We start from the raw sequence: 6,044 nt of genomic DNA, 5'->3' as shown, positions 1-6,044 counted from the left end.
AAGCCTCCGGCGTGTTAAAGTAAACGCCTGCTACGGTTAGTTGGGACTATGGTCAGGGTTGGTGATATTGTTTGGGGGTTAGGGTGCTTGTTCAGATTATGGCTGGCCACAATAACCCTAACACCCTTCCCCAGGTTTGGCATGGGTCCCTGTTGCAAGCCATCAAATTAGTGTGTCTGTCTGTGCTCCTCACCCCACGCCTGTACATCCCGTTGTCTGGATCCCACCAGCCTCTGGGGATCCAGTACAGTTTCACCGCACTGCTCATTCAGTCGCTACAGGGCTCAAGTGGCATACAATTCAGATGAGAGTGCTGTGGGTCAGGCCGAGATGAGTTTGGGTCAATGTCACGGCCAGGGGTGGGTTTACAGCGAGAGTGGAATACATTGAAGGCTTCGAGCGTGTTTATGGGTAGAGCTAAAATCAGGATGAGTGTTCCTGTTGTGGGTCATGGCTAGGGCCAGAGTGAACCCGGGTTTACCAATTTCTTCACGGTCTCGCCCCAGCGTATCTCGCTTTTCTCACTTCATTCTATGCTCCTTTTTCGCCCTCTCCGTTCACACTCACAGCTGTCTCTCTGTTCATTCTCCTCGTGTTTCCCTTTGTCGCTTCTAGCCCCCTTGTACTGGAACAAACTGCCACTGCACGTCAAACAATCTGCCTCGCTCTCCATCTTTCGTTGTTGCCGTAAAACTCACTTATTGTCTTGCTTACCCCAACTCCCCGTTTCCCGCCTTCCTTCCCCATCATTCACTCCATCCCTCTTCCCAAGGGGCCGTCCATAAATGACGTCACGCACCTGGGGGGGTCAGACATTTGTGACGAGGGGGGGGGGGGTGAGAAATGTGACGTCACATCAAAATGCGCAACTTTTAATAAACATGGACAACACGTTCTACTTAATTAAATTGACTTTCTAATAAATGTTTTCTCCTACAACAGAGTGCAGCGCCACATTAAATACGCACTACAATGACAATAGTTTAAAGCGATTTGAAGCATTATTTATTTGGGGGAGGGGGGGGGCAGAGCTTTGTGACGTCATTTGAGGGGGGGGGGGGGGGTCTGACTTTTTGTGACGCTGTGTGACGAGTGGAGGGGGGGATCAAAAATCGTCCAAAATCGCGTGACGTCATTTATGGACGACCCCCAACTTCCCTACCCGTCCGTCACACTCATCGTTATTGCTCAGTGGGCCTTACCTGGTAAAATAAGTTGAGTTCATAGCTTAGAGAGGCGCTCAAGGTTCAAGGCCAGGCTGCGCTGGGGATTTGGCAATACGAAGGGGTGGGGGGGCGCAGACGGGTGCACATTTCGCGTGGAGAGTTTTTTTTTGTTCTAATCGTCTCGTCTGGGTTCCTTCTTACAAAGGGGTGGGGTGTGACGTTGTCTCAGAGCAAAGTAATGCTCTCCCATCCTCGATGGAGACTGCTCCTGGCTCGCTGATCCTTCTAAGGAAGGAGGCATGGAGCCAGTGAGCGAGAGATGGAGGAGGCATATCTGGAGATGCACGCTAATAGGGAGTCTTGCAACGGCTCGAGAGAGAGAGAGAGAGGGGCACATATGGGTTTAAATAATGTGCTTTGGCAGTGGTGCACATGGACAAATTCAACAAATCGCGATTCATTGCGGAATTATAACAGGAAAATAAAATCGGCCAACGTTTCAGGCGATGACCCTTTATGTATGCATGGCAGAGAGACGAACTTGCCGTCGGGGATCACACTTTACGCCACGCAGCTATTTTCTTCTGCGTGTCAAATGTGTACGTCACATCTATGGCAGATTAAAAAATATTTCCAATAAACGGACTCATTTGAACAGAGACTTTTTGAGTATGAAGCGAATCCAGGCACAGTAAGTCAACTCAACGCGAATGAATTCGAGACGACTCGACGGGAGAGTCCGGGAAAGGGAGGGAGACGGGGTTGGGAGCGGGGCCCTATTATCCAGGAGGCAAAGTGGGCACCGTGCCACAGCAAGCACATTGCCTCGGGCCTATGAAAACTAAAGGGCCTACGAGAAAAATGTGACCACGTTTTTGTTCGTACGAAAAAAAATGTTTTTTTTTGTTACCAAGATATATTTTTAAAATACATATTGGTATAGCAAGGATAGGCACAGTGTTTATACAAAGAGGCAGAGTGATATCAATCGGGGTTTAAAAAAATATATATATATAAGGTGAGATAAATTAACACCGGGGATGAACTTTTCATCGCAAAATTACCAAATAAACATCTTCCAAGTGGTGTTTCTCGCGCAATCTCATTCTCAACAAAGAGCAGCATTGCAAGGGTAGTAACAACACAGGGTCAGCAGCAGTGCCAGTCGGAGAACGTTACCACCGAATGCCCTAACGAAACAGAAGTGCTTTTAGAGCCTACAAAGACGCTTGATCCGGCCCTGGGTCACGTCCTAAAACCTGAGACCCGTCTTAAATAGCTGAGCGCAGAATGGCAATGACCTGACCACCACCACCGCCGCCACCCACCTCCCCCTCCTCCCACCGCCTGCTTTAGTGAGCCCGTTGTGCCTGCTGATGTCCCTCCGGAAACGTCAGGGATGTTGCAATGTTATGATATGAAGATGTGGAATGAAGAAAAGATTGTGTGGAAAAATATCAAATTATATATCACCAAACAGAGTCCGGATGGAGATCAATAACTGTTCAGATGTGTAGGAACATCACGGAGAGAGGGAAAGATAATTTATTTACTTTGCTCAGCCAAGTGGGAAACGTTCATCCTAAGTAGATCCAAAGTCGATCCTAACGCCATCAAGTGGATCCTAAGTGGATCCTAACGCCACCAATCTTTTTTTTTCAATCTCATAATGTGAGAGAAATCAACACCGCAGATGAACTTTCCGAGATGTATTTTCATCGCAAAATTAGCAATAACATCTTCAAATGGTGCTACCCTCCCCCACCCCCGCACAATCTCATTCTCAACGGAGAGTCGTGCACGCGAAGACGAAACGTCGCTGTGGTGGTACGCGCGAGACAAGCGAGTGGCAGCGGCGGTAGTAGTCGTAGTCACATGGGGCAGCAGCAGCAGCAACTGTAGAAGGTTGTCACTGAGTGGCCTACGAAACAGAAGTGACTCGGGCCTGCAAGAACCTCAACGCGGCCCTGGGTGGGAGGCAGGGGGAGCACGAAGGGAGGCTGGTGGAAGCCCTGGGAAGAGGGATTCGAGTTTGGGAGGTTTAAGCGAGAATCGAGGAATTGGAGAGATAAAAAGGCACACACGTGTGTGTGTATAATGTGTGTGTTGAACTTCTTTCGCACCGTACGTAACCAACCGTGCTAACCAGAGGTGGAGGGGAGGGGAGGGACACACAACAAACTTAACACAAAAAGCAGTTCCAAAGAAACGAGTTTTCGAGCCACATCTAAAACGTGGGCTACTTTAACATCGCGATTGTGGTCAAGATGAGAGTGTACGTGGTGGTGGTGGAAATGGCACCACCGCGGAACCCGTTGTCGTTGCGAGCGCTCCGAGTGTCAGCCAGCCAGGCAACTAACCAGGCAACTCGCCACAGGCAGCCAGGCAGCCCCACTCGCACAAACGGAGACGTCCCCGCGTTGCTGGTCGCAGGCGACGAGTGGCGGGGCCACGGACGCGTTTGGAGTCCGCGCCCGACGCGAGGTGGCGCGGCACAAAGTCGCGGCGGGACTCCCTCCCGCACCGCCTCGGTCGAGACGTTCCTGGGCTGAGGGTTGGCCCGGCTTCGGGGAAGGGAGGTTGGGACTGGGATGTGAATGATTGGGTTGTCGGGCTCCTGGTAGAGAAAGATACTTTTTGACTTTTAAACAACTTTTATTGCCGCCAGCAGCAACAGCACTGGAGGCGATTCCGATATTAAATACACAAAGTCACCAGCAAACAAATAAACGAACACTATAAATCCACGCGTTGTGGCGCTAAATGCAGCGCGCACAACACGAAAGAAAAGCCACGTGGTGGTCATCGCGCACGCCACGGTGACGAGCGAGCGCTTCAGAAGGTGAACACCACGAGGGTGCCGTCCACGCTGGTGCAGAGAGGGGCTTGTCCGGCTCCCCAGCGTTCGAAGAAGACGTGCACATCACCGACATGTGTGTGGTACATGGCGTGCTCCAGCCGGAGCCGCGCCTTAAACAGAACCCTGAACACTGGAAGCACGGAGCAGCCGTCAGTGTCACCCTCCAGCATCTTTTTTCTAGAAACAGAGAGAAAGAGAGAGAAAGAGAGTCGGGCTCAAAAGCAGGCACAGACCTCCCGGTGCCCGGAGCCTGATGCAGACTGCTCGGGGCTAATACGGCCGCTGCTCTTTGCGTTGTGTCGTTGTGCGTCAATCCACCCGCTGGGCGAGAGGCCGTCCCCAGGCGCGGAGCGGGTGGTGGGAGGTTGTTTGACCATACTTCACCACGCTGGTCGGTGCGCTTCGAAGATTGGCAGCATGGACGTGGGGGCACAGTCGAGGAGGACGCGATTTCTTCTTCTGTTCTGCCCTCGCACCCTGCAGCCTATAGCACCTGGGCATTGCACGGTGATCGCTCCACCGAGAGCGTGATCTAGGCTCACAACCTGCTTAGCTTCTCCGAGGTCTGTTGAGATCGGGCGATGTGAGCGAGCGCCTATGAACAGGCGCGCAAACGACACACGACCGCTTCCGTTGAAATGTGTACCCACCGTTTAAGGCTGAGTCGACCTAGGGGAGGCCCGACACCGCTTCAGATTTGCGTCACCGATGTTGGCTGTGAGTGGGAATTTGAGCTCGTCCTGTCTGCGGGTCGGTGGAGGCAGTGACGCTAAGCACTGCGCCACCGCTCCACACAAAGGCAAAGATCCCCCGTATAGCCTGTAACAGTCTGTTGGGGCAAGTGCTGTTAGTGAGCACCTGTGAAGGCCGGCACGGCGCACGAGGGGGTGGGGGGCCAACACCACGTCCGGCCGCCTTTGTCTCCCCAGTGGCGATGTTTACACACCGCACCGGGTACTCGTTTGAGGCTGAGTCGACCTAGGGGATGCCCAGGACCTTTTTCAGATAATCGTCACCGATGTTTGGCCATGAGTGGGAATTGAACTCGGTTTTTGCCGGGTTCGTAGCGCAGCGTGCTAATCGTTGCACTACCGCTCCCCACACACACACACGCGCACCACTAAGAAGATACTTTATTCAAAAACAAGTGCGGTCTGGTTAAATTCCCGAAGGTAAAATCCCGAGTGTTTTTTACTCCGTGATGAAACGTGTTTTTGACTTCGCTCGCCGCTGTGTGTGTGTGCCGTGCACAATATCATGATCACAATCGACACACTACGCATTGTGTGTGGTGGTCTGTGTGTGGTGTGTGTGTGTCTGTTATTACTTTGTGGTGGTGGTGGGGTTTTTTTTCGTTCGAAAAATACCAGCCGTCCTTTCCAAAACGGCGGAGGAATTGTTAAGAATAATAAACGGCGCCCCGTTTACTACGATCCAGCTCTGTGCGCCCTCACCCTCCTCTCCTCCTCCATCTCCTCTCACTCCTCCCTCTCTGCTCTCACCCTCTCTGCCAGGTCATTAGTCTCTCCGCCTTCATTGCTCCTCCTCCACCTCCATCATCATCATCTCTTATTCCTCCTCCAATCTTTCCCCAGCCTCCCTGGCCTCTTCTTACGTCTTCTCGTCCCTATTCTCCTCTCTCTTCCAATTACATCCTCATCTTCCCTCTCTCCGCTCGCTTGGCCTTCTCCCTCTCTTCCTCCCCCATCTCCACCCTTCTTCTTCCCTCCTCCACGTGCTCTCTCCTCCTCCTTCTCCTCTCTCTCTCTTTCCCCTCCCTCTTCTCTCTCGAATCATCCTCACTCCCGATCCCCTCTGCCCCCTGCCTCCACTCTCCTCTTTGCTCTCCTCCTGAACCGCTGCTCATCTCCTGCCAGCTCCCTCGCTGCCTGCACGAAGACGTTACATCGTCTGGGCGCGCTGCCTCCCACTCGTGGAGACGCGGGGGACAGGGAGACACGGGGACAGGGAGACACGGGGACAGGGAGACACGGGGACAGAGAGACACGGGGACAGGG

Source organism: Lethenteron reissneri, chromosome 55 (assembly GCF_015708825.2).
Source record: "Lethenteron reissneri isolate LAM-NWPU_2019-01 chromosome 55, ASM1570882v1, whole genome shotgun sequence".
Classification (NCBI taxonomy): domain Eukaryota; kingdom Metazoa; phylum Chordata; class Hyperoartia; order Petromyzontiformes; family Petromyzontidae; genus Lethenteron; species Lethenteron reissneri.
Note: the sequence above shows the minus strand (reverse complement) of the source record.